Source organism: Phyllobates terribilis, unplaced genomic scaffold (genome assembly GCF_046119375.1).
Source record: "Phyllobates terribilis strain yellow unplaced genomic scaffold, ASM4611937v1 Scaffold_1__5_contigs__length_1240528914, whole genome shotgun sequence".
Lineage (NCBI taxonomy): Eukaryota > Metazoa > Chordata > Amphibia > Anura > Dendrobatidae > Phyllobates > Phyllobates terribilis.
Genome location: NW_027362761.1, coordinates 97997278 through 98007528, shown reverse-complemented (window position 1 = coordinate 98007528; position 10251 = coordinate 97997278). Strand labels below are relative to the sequence as shown.

Genomic DNA, 10251 nt, shown 5'->3' with positions numbered 1-10251 from the left:
AGACATATTAACTGGATTTATTTCCTATGTAAGCTACTGCTCCATATAAGTATTCCTCAAATTTATATAGAAGCTTAACCTAAATCAACGTATATTACTATATTTCTAAACTGCGGTGAAAAAATAAATATTATATAAAGAAAATATAAGACATATAAGTATATAAAGTACATATGCAGTTCTAAGAAGTTTAACTATTTTGCCCCAGTAAGTATAATACATGCTAGAATGGGAAATCTGATCTAAAGTGATGAACGTCTTAAAGAGCTTTACCTGTTTATTAAGAGGATAGCATTATAAAGATATATTTATTATTGAAAGGTGAAAAACTCAATATTTTACATTATGCTCAGTATTGAATTGCAGGACACATATTCAACTAGTTTACCTGTGTGATAGGATCCCATTTGTCACAGCAAATGTATAAAAGTCATCAGAAACGGACACAGAGTAGATTACGTCAAATGTTTCACCACTAAAGACTTTTGTGGGAGGCCGGAGCACCCACGCCATCTCCAGACCTGTAGAGAATACACATAGAAATGTCTATGGATATGTCACTATATGACAATTCTAAGCAAAAGAGGGAAGGCATAATATGGATCCATAAAATAATATTCATCTGTAAAAACATGAGAACAACCAATCGGTCAGAGATGAAAGGCATACACACACTAATGTGAATATGACCTTATAGGATTGACAGTAAAAAGTGAGCCGAAAGTTTTGTGCTGTAGTGAAAATGACAGCTAGTTAGAAGCCGTTTACAGCAAATGAAACAATTCAACTTCCATTGCAAATTAGGTTTATTAGCAAAATGTACAAATTTTCTTCTGTTTGCAATAAACCAATCAAATAAGAACAAGTTATATAGATCAATACAATTAATAAAACAAATGCCACTTTTCATAACTAACGCTTTCTCGGAATTATTCATCACCGTCATGACAAGTGTCGGAGAACCGTCTGGATATTATGTGCTGTATACATGATGCATATCCTGAAACCTGCTTTTGGCAGAGTTCCCGAGGAATCATAGCTCATTACTCATGGTCAATGACCTCTAATTCATTAATATTCTTTGGTTGTCAAGAAAGTGGTACAAAAAGTTTAGAGAAGAGATTACTGCATTGCACAACAAAAAAAAACTATCGAAAAAGAGAGAAAAGACAATGAATTAGTGGTGGTAATGGAAATTATAATGATAAAAGATAACAGCATTCATATGAGCCTTCCACTGCCATTTCCTTCATCGCTCAGTTAAAGTTCCTAGACATTTATAAGTGATTCCTATATAGATGAACAGTCACTAAATTAAAGTTTTTATTGATCAGATGCAACCATGACCAAACAAAATGTTCAACATTAGTGTTGAGCGAGTGTGCTCGTTTAACCTTTTAATCGAGCACGCTCGGGTGTTTGCTGAGTATTTTTGGCATGCTCGGCATCCATGTACGATCTGCCGCAGCTGCATTTGTCACAGCTGTTAGACAACTGCGACACATTAAGGGATTGCCTGTTTATTAGGCAATACCTACATGTGTCGCAGCTGTCTAACAGCCGTGACACATGCAGCCGCAGCGGATCAAATACAGATGCCGAACATGCCGAAACTGCTCGGCGAGCACCCGAGCGTGCTCAATTAAAGGGTTAAACGAGCACGCTCTCTCAACACTATTCAACATCTTATCCGAAAATATGGCAAAAGCAGGATGTCAAATTTTGGAATAGCCAGATACATAAAGGCAAGATAAAAGACTCAGTTTGGGATGCAGAACTTATGACAGGTTAAAGGTGTCTTAGCAGAAGGCACAAGAAACATAGATAATGTACTTTGGTACTCAGGAGTTGGTAGGTACAGATCGTCCTTAGCTAGAGCATTAAGACTCCTTTCAATCAACAGAAACCTCATATAGAGGCATAAATAGCAGCAAAACACAGCAAAAAAGAAAGTTAAAAGCAAATAATCTTGTGGTCATGGAGTTTACGGTAGTCACAAAAAACAGTTAAGAAGTCAGACATATACATTAAGAGGGTTATTGTCACATGCATGCCGCTAGGTTCAGATAGGGGCGAGACAGGTTACATGAATTCTTTGGAATCCTGGGGGAACCGTCACTCAGGGTGACCATAGACCATGTGCTGCAGTTTCTCTTAGGCACACAGGGGTATTGATCCTCAGGCACAGCCGCATAGTTTGTTTCACTTGCTGACCAGACACACTTGACAAGAATCCTCATAAACGGTAGAACAGTAGCATTTAATAAGAAGACGCACAGCCAGTGCAAGTTAATTCTTATGAGCAACAGGCTCCAGTACAGTTTCCTTAGTAGCACAGCAGTTCACAGTCTTCCCAGTAGTACAGGACAGCACAGTTCTAATCCAAAGGCAAATTAATGAACACAGCATTCTTTACAGCACAGTGAGATGGAGGAGGAGGGGAGGGTTTGCTGAGGGAGCTGATCCCTGTGACACCATTTCTTCCAGTACTTATCTTTCTGCCTGACAATACTCTGCGCTGCTTGTTGAGGAACTCTACCTGACCTGTGCTTAGCTTCACTCCTGACTTGAATCCTTTTCACTTGCAGGGGCGCTTCCGTAAGATACAGAACACACACCACCTTTCTCTTCGGCCCAAGCCAGACAGTAAACAACTTCCCCACAATCCCCTGGGGCTCTGCTAAAACACTCCCCTTCTCCTGTGACTGTGTTAACCCCTCTAGTTGCTGGATGCTTCTGGAGCAAAACACTTCCTGTCTCCTGTGCTTGTGTTACTTCTAATAGTTGCTAATGCTTTTAAAGCAACAGCACTACTTCTGCATGTCACACTCTGCAACAGCACTACTTCTGCATGTCACGTGACCGCAAAACACAAGATGGAAAAAACAAACAGGAGGGTTCTAACAGGTAGTGTATATGGCTTCGGGGGAGGGAACGATTACAAAGCAAAAGAAACAAGACTATAAAATTTTTTATTTAATCCAAAACGGAGGCAGTGTTATGAAAAATATACAAGATTTTACAAAAGGGGACATTACAATACATATGCAGTTACAAAAAATAATAAGGATTAAAGAAGAAGCTTACTATACCATCGCAGAGATGATTCAATATAGCTAGAGGGAAGATCTGCAGATTTGACCATTACCGAACGGGATCCATTGCTTATAATAAATATATACTCCCCGCAATGAATGCTCATCCATCCTCTGTGGATTCTTTTATGCCTAAGGGGAGACCTGCCCACACACCCCCTGGGATGACATCACGGGGGCTGGTCTCCAGCCTTCATATTTTATTAGAATATCTGGCTTTTGCAATAACTCATCATTGGTTGATCGCCGAAGATCGGAAGTAATACCATCTTTTCCGTTATGAATTTACCTTCCTTTAGAGACCACACATGACATAGTTGCGGTCTGCTATTTTGTTACTTTTGCGCCACAGCCCCCCAGAGGGGCATACAGTGACGGGAAAATATCAATATTGTTCCTTAGCTGACCCTGCCACTAAAAATATGGGCCCCATTATTATCAGAATTATGGAACTTCCAATATTCCATATTTCGGGTCGGCTTCGTCCCAGCTGCCAGACCTCTGTTAAATTCCCTTTGACTTCCTGGGAATAATGTTTTCTCAGCTAGATGTAAATTGTCGCAGGTCTGTGCCAGGGGAAAGCACACTCGCATTCTAATTGGGTTTGTAGCACTTTTCTTTGTGCCAGCATCTGTCCAAGCCACTTCTGCTATGGGGGCTAATTTGCATAGGAGCAGATGGTCCAGGTGTCAGCTCTTGGTCCTTTGACAATTTGACAAATCGTGGATAAGGGAGGGGTAAGAGGGGCTTAAGGGGGAGAAAGAATATTTTAAATTTTTCTATGACATATCCAGTACTACAAGCTGAATTGAAGGGTACATGTGTTATTGTTAATTCCTGATACCACTCCAGATTGTGACACTGAATACAGACAAGCGTGACACCAACATTCCTACTTCTTTTGACCCTCACGTGTACATCAGCGCAATTAGAGTCCCAAGAGGAGTACCAGACGAGTTCAAAGCCAGAGATCAAGTAGCAGCAGGACTTGAATCACTATTCCCCATCATTGCAGTGAATAAAAATGTGGACTGGATAAATGATATCTATTATGACCAACTGTCGGATGCTAACTTTGACCAGCACATGAATGTGGCACTCGTATAATTTCCTTGCTTGTTGTGGCTTGTGTGTGCGTATGTCCATCCAATAGTGTGACAGACAGGCCAATCCAGAGAATCCGGTGAAGCGGTGTAGGATGATAGTCTTCTTCTATTAGGGGAGGAGAATGTATCTGGCGAAGTCTATAAGCGTGCACTTTGGCTGGAACAGACACCCATTGCCCCAAGAGAAGGAAATTGTGAGAGCATAATTTATTTATCTATCCTGACTCCATTTTGGATTTTCTTTCCTGCTTTCTGAAATGGAGTTTGGACCAATATGTGTGTTTTGTGATAAGGGGTCACTTAGGAATTTCTTTGTCTAAAGACTTAGACATACCGGAGAAACAAAGCAAAGTGAGAGACACACCTAAACTTTTCAGCTGGGTGTAGACAGTATTATCTTTAGCCAATGAGATGTATGCATGCTAATGCCAGCACATATTTAAAGATAAGCTGAGCCAATTATATTGTTATAAAGTATGAATATTAAAAACCTATAAAACCTTGACCAAATGATGTAATAAAGAGAGAGCTGCTTTAATGCTCAATGTATCAGTGTGGCTCTTCCATGCACGTATTTGAATTTTACAATTTAATTTGGAACAGGCACAACTTCTCAGAACATCCCACATTAAGTGGTGACAACACCCATAGAACAATGCTGGTCTGCGAACAATAGGACCATAGGTTCTACCCTTTTCTTTAGTTTCCACTAACTCCCTGACAAACAGGAACTGAGTTCCTTTTGCCCATATAACACCTCCTACCATGGGCTGGCCCTAATAGTTAACCCTGTCCACTGGTTTTCTAAGTGCTGCAGGCCTCAAAACAGACAAAACAATCATAGATAACATATTAATGTATTATATTACTACAGAGTCTTCAAGAGGGGTGTCAACAACTTCTCCATGCCTTTACATGACACTATGCAAGCTTTAAAGCAACCATCTATTTCATATCATGTCAGTATAAGTATTTATATTTTTTTTCATGGAAATAACGATATGTAACTGCTATGCCCTGTGTGATTCATTACAAAGATGACTCTTTTTGTTTTTCCTAGTGGTAGGCATTTGTGTACAACTTCCAGTCCTTCAAGATGTATTTTTAAACCCCACCAAGCCATAGGGCCTACTTGTGACACTGTACATACACTTACAGCACCAGTGAACATACCTGCTGATGCAATGGTTTTCCTTGTTCTTATTGGAATGTACCCATTGTAAAAAAATATTTGTGAAACAAACCAGAATATGTGTTAAACCTTAGATTCCTCAAGGTAATCCCTTTTATACTGTTGACCGCATTAGATACTCTTCGCATTTGGGGTACTTTGAGGACTCTAAGGTTTAATAATACATAATTCTGGTTTGTTTCACACGTGTTTCTTAATTCCTAGTTTCCATATGTGTCCCTGCTTGGTTTTGTTGCCTTCAGTCTGAATCTACAACGTGCACATTCCAGTATAAACAAGAAAAACCATTGTATGAACAGGTGAGTCCAGACTTTTGACCAATACTGTATGTAGCTTACATGACCAGCTTGAAAATCAGTTGACCTCAAGGAAAGACACATGGTTATCTTATTTGCGTTCCTGGTATTATCAGATGGTATCATACAATTAGTAAGTGTTTTCTCAGTAATGATCTACTGTCAACCAAGATAAGAGCCACCTACAATACCTTTTAGACTATGTGTCCACGATGCAGAAATGCTCAGGATTTTTTCCTGAGCGTTTCTGCATCTCCCTGGCAGAAAAAAAACGCCTGCGGATTGTACATGCGGATTGTACATGCGTGTTTCCTGCCAGGGACATGCGGATGTGAAGCGTTCTTCACTTGCATTTCCGCATGCGGGTTGTCAAGCGCTTTCCAAGCGATTTTAGCATGACTTGGAAAGTGCTTGTCAACTTGGTCACACTATATAAATCCATGCAACCGGCATGGATTTATATAGTGTGACGGAAAGAATGGTTAAAAATAAAAAATGAATATATATTTACCCTCCGATGGCCCCCGCAGTCTTGCTTCCCTCCGTTCTCCCTTGCCGGCAGCGGTACACTAAAAGACCTGCCGACGTCAGCGTCGCGTGACCTGTCACATGACTATGACGTCAGTGCAGGTCCTTCAGTCCATCGCGAACTGCCGGCATGTGAAGAGGAGCGCAGCGGGGGCCGCCAGAAGGTAAGTACACATTTATTTTTTATTTTATTCTTTTTTTTACAGTTTTCTATGGTACCCGGGTCCGGAGGAGAGTCTCCTCTTCTCCAGACCTGGGTACCATCCGCACATTAGAATGCATGGAATGCGCATCTACATATACAGTGATGCGTAATCCATGTGTTCTAATGCAAGTCAATGGCGGCGAAAACGCAGCGCTTCTGCAAAATAATTGGTACTGCAGCGTTTTTGCCGCTGCGGAAACGCTTAAAAAACGCATCGTGGGCACACAGCCTTACATTACCTATCCCCTGAAACTTTCATCTTCAAGGTGTTAAGCTGAGCTTCAGTATTTTGCCCTAATTCTTCTTTAATACCAGGTTCTTAGCTCTAACATTTATATGATCTTCACTGTTCACTTTACTGATCAACAATTCACTCATTCCAGAGAAGTGAAAAAGACGACTTTATGAAAGTATGCAACTTACATGTTACATTTCGCATTGTAAATATATACATTTTAACACTGAAACTCTTAAATTGCAATAAATATAAGCCTAAAACTATTTTCACGTCATTCTTTTTTTTTTTTTGCTTAAGTGAAAAATTGTTAAATTTCCATCGGTGTTTTGGATCAGATTTTCATCAGTGTTTGGTTCAGGTGTCAGATTTTACTATCAGAGTTTCATCAGTTTTTCTCTCATGCAAAAAAAATTGATTGCGGTTTCTCAAGCTATGAAACAGTCGCTGAAAAATAGACTGCACTATGAGGCAATCTAGATGCCATCAGTGTGCTGTCAGAATTTTCCACTGACCTATAGACTTTTATGGGTGAGTTTTATCCGAGACTAATATCTAAAAACAGAATTTTTTTTTCTAGACACTCAATCCGAAAAAATGGATGTGTGAATAGCCCAATGGACTACAACGGGTACAAATTCTATCCCTGAAAAACACAGACAGAACGTTTTTGAGAATATGGGACCTGTTAAATTTTCCTGTTTATGATCAGTAATGCCCACACAATTTTGTCCAAAACCAGTTATTAGTTTTGTCCTAGTGACAATGTTGTAATGTAATTTCTCCTGTGCTAGACATGGATGGAAATTTATTAAAGAGGATATGAACACACTCCCTATAATTCAGTCATTTTAGTTTGTCATAGTGGCTGATACTGTTAGTCCTAAGTAATTATAATTGATCAGCATTAGTGTTGAGCGAGTATGTTCTGTCCGAGTATGCTCGGGCCGAGCTCCGAGTATTTATAGCTGCTCGGTGATATGTTTGAATCACTCCCGTGTGCATGATGTGCGACTGTTTGACAGCTTTATTACATGTGAGGAATGTCTATTTCTTACACATTCCCCACATGTAATAAAGCTGTCAAACAGTTGCAAATCATGCACACGGGAGCGATTCAACCTTATCACCGAGCAGCTGTAAATACTCGGAGCTCGGCCCGAGCATACTCAGCGAAAGGGTTAATAGAACATACTCGCTCAACACTAATTCAGCATACAATTTTTTATGTTCAGAAATTACATAAAGATATTAAAAATAGCACCGAGAAACCAAAGAAGGTAAATAAATAGCTTTAAAAAACACTTTAACACATAGGTAAACTTTTACTGCATAGAATAAATGGTAACAAGTAGATAACTAAAACATAAAAACAGTAAAAGCAAAAAGTTATAGTTTGGGATATTTAATATTATATTTTTAAGATTTAAAAAAATTGCTATATAATTTACTGTAGCAGCAATCTTTATATGCTAATACTTTATTTAATACTTTCTGTATTGGTGTCACAACCTCACCCACTACCAGTGTTCATCCGTAACATGGGTGCAACATGAAGGGAGAAGTTGTTATCCTTTTCCCTTCTCCTGCCCAACAGAGAAAATTGGGAGTATTGGAAATGAGAGAGCTAGTAGTACTTACACTTTCTCATTTTTTGAGAGAACTCGTATGCATTATAACCTAGCAATGTGTCTGAACTTAAGCAGTCCTACAATATGATAGTGGAGAATTTTTCAACATTTACATGAAAGGTTGGTATCATTTATTAGTATTATTCCTGCGACTGATCATTAGTTTCAAAGGGAAAAATCATTATTTCACATGAGTCCTTTGGGGGTCAGATAATTTTGTTTGGTAACTAAGTAAGTGTTACAGGTTTAGATGCTTTTGTCCTATTTTATATAATAAATTGGAAACTAGAAACAATAAAAAGGAAGAAAATGAACAATAGGAGATATCTGTAAGGGGGCAAATATTTTTTTTCGCAGCTGTGCAACCATCCTTGGTATTCTGCTGATGGCAGAGTTTTACATTCCCCATCTTATTGCAGGGTTATTTTTCATATGGATCCACTAGTAAGAGGCTATTAAGATGATATTACACTTCAAGTTATTCATGTTAATGATATATTTCTGGGCAAGAAAAACGTGCATTATGTGCCCATAATGGCAAAATTCTAACCCTAGGTAAAGAGTTATTTTCAGTGACCATTTAGAGTCATTGATTGATGAAAATACACTATGGACAATTGGACAATTTGTAGGGAGAGAACATTTCTGCACATTTTTTACCTTTCGTAGCCAATGAATGTCACAAACCTCCTAAATTCCTAGTCTTTCTATGCCAACCTTACCTCCACAGTCGATCATATTCACTTCATCAGGCTTTTCCAGTGGCCAGCAGTCATATTCCGTGTTGTCCAAGTCATGCCAGCCTTGACTTACATTAGAAATAATGATCTAATTCAATACAAAAAAAAACGACTTTAATTTCCAAAGTCAAATTTGGCTCAATATTTTATAAATGCAGATACAATCTGCTTTGGAAATGTATCAAGAATCTAACATTTGCAGATGTAGCAGACTTTATTGCTCCCTTCGGAGTTTTACATGGTGATTTGTAGCAATAATCGTCACACCAAGGCCTAGGCAAAAGGTAACAGTTTACATTAAATGAAGCTAGTTTTGTTATTTGTCAGCAAAATGCGAGTCTGCTAAATCTAGACGGAAGTTTAAACGTGTAAGCAAAAAATCCGACCGTTCTCCTAGGCGTGACATGTGCGACATTTAATAAACATGATAAAGAAGTGGATGAAATAGTATAAATGTGATAGCAAATCCCTCGCATTTGTGTTTGTGTGTTTAGATATGTGTAACTCTAGATTAGTATTATAGTTTATATACAGAAAATATATATTAGGCATAATATATACACCTACCATTAAACTCCCAATCAGATGCAACAGAAAAAGAAATGATTTGAAGCCTTTCATAGCAGAGCAGATTATTACATCCAAGTTCTAGGTATTTACTTAATGGTCTCAGGGGAGCTCTTTAGAAACGGTGCTGTGCCTGCGATACACAACCAGATGTGATGCTGTTCTTGCTGTTGCTGCTATAATTTCTCCCTTAGGATTGGTGATGGTTGGTAAGGAGGAGAAAGTTAGATGTGCTCAGCTGGAAAATCAATTTACTTTCAAGGAATCATTGCATTGTGTAAATCATTCTACTTGATCGCCATCTAGTGGACATATGAGGAACTACAAGGAAGTATGCATGGAAGTACTAATAACAAAAGATACACATACAAGTGCATCTCTCAAAATTAGAATATCAACAAAAAGTTAATTTATTTCAGTTCTTTAATACAAAAAGTGAAACTCATATATTATGTAGAGTCATTACAAACAGAGTGATCTATTTCAAGTGTTTATTTCTGGTAATGTTGATGATTATGACTTACAGCCAATGAAAACACAAACGTCATTATCTCAGTAAATTAGAATACTTTATAATAACAGCTTGAAAAATAATTTTAAAATCCGAAATGTTGGCCTCCTGAAATGTATGTTCAGTAAATGCACTCAATACTTGG

At 38.5% G+C, this 10251-nt stretch overlaps 1 long non-coding RNA gene across 1 annotated transcript; it reads right to left on the bottom strand.

Moving 5' to 3' along the window:
- Window positions 1-206: 206 nt before the first annotated feature.
- LOC141165951 (uncharacterized) lies at window positions 207-9788 on the bottom strand. Its single transcript, XR_012251227.1, has 3 exons — window positions 9596-9788; window positions 9011-9116; window positions 207-521 (listed from the first exon to the last, which is right to left on the bottom strand). It is a non-coding gene; the product is annotated as an uncharacterized lncRNA (long non-coding RNA).
- Between the last annotated feature and the right edge of the window lie 463 nt (window positions 9789-10251).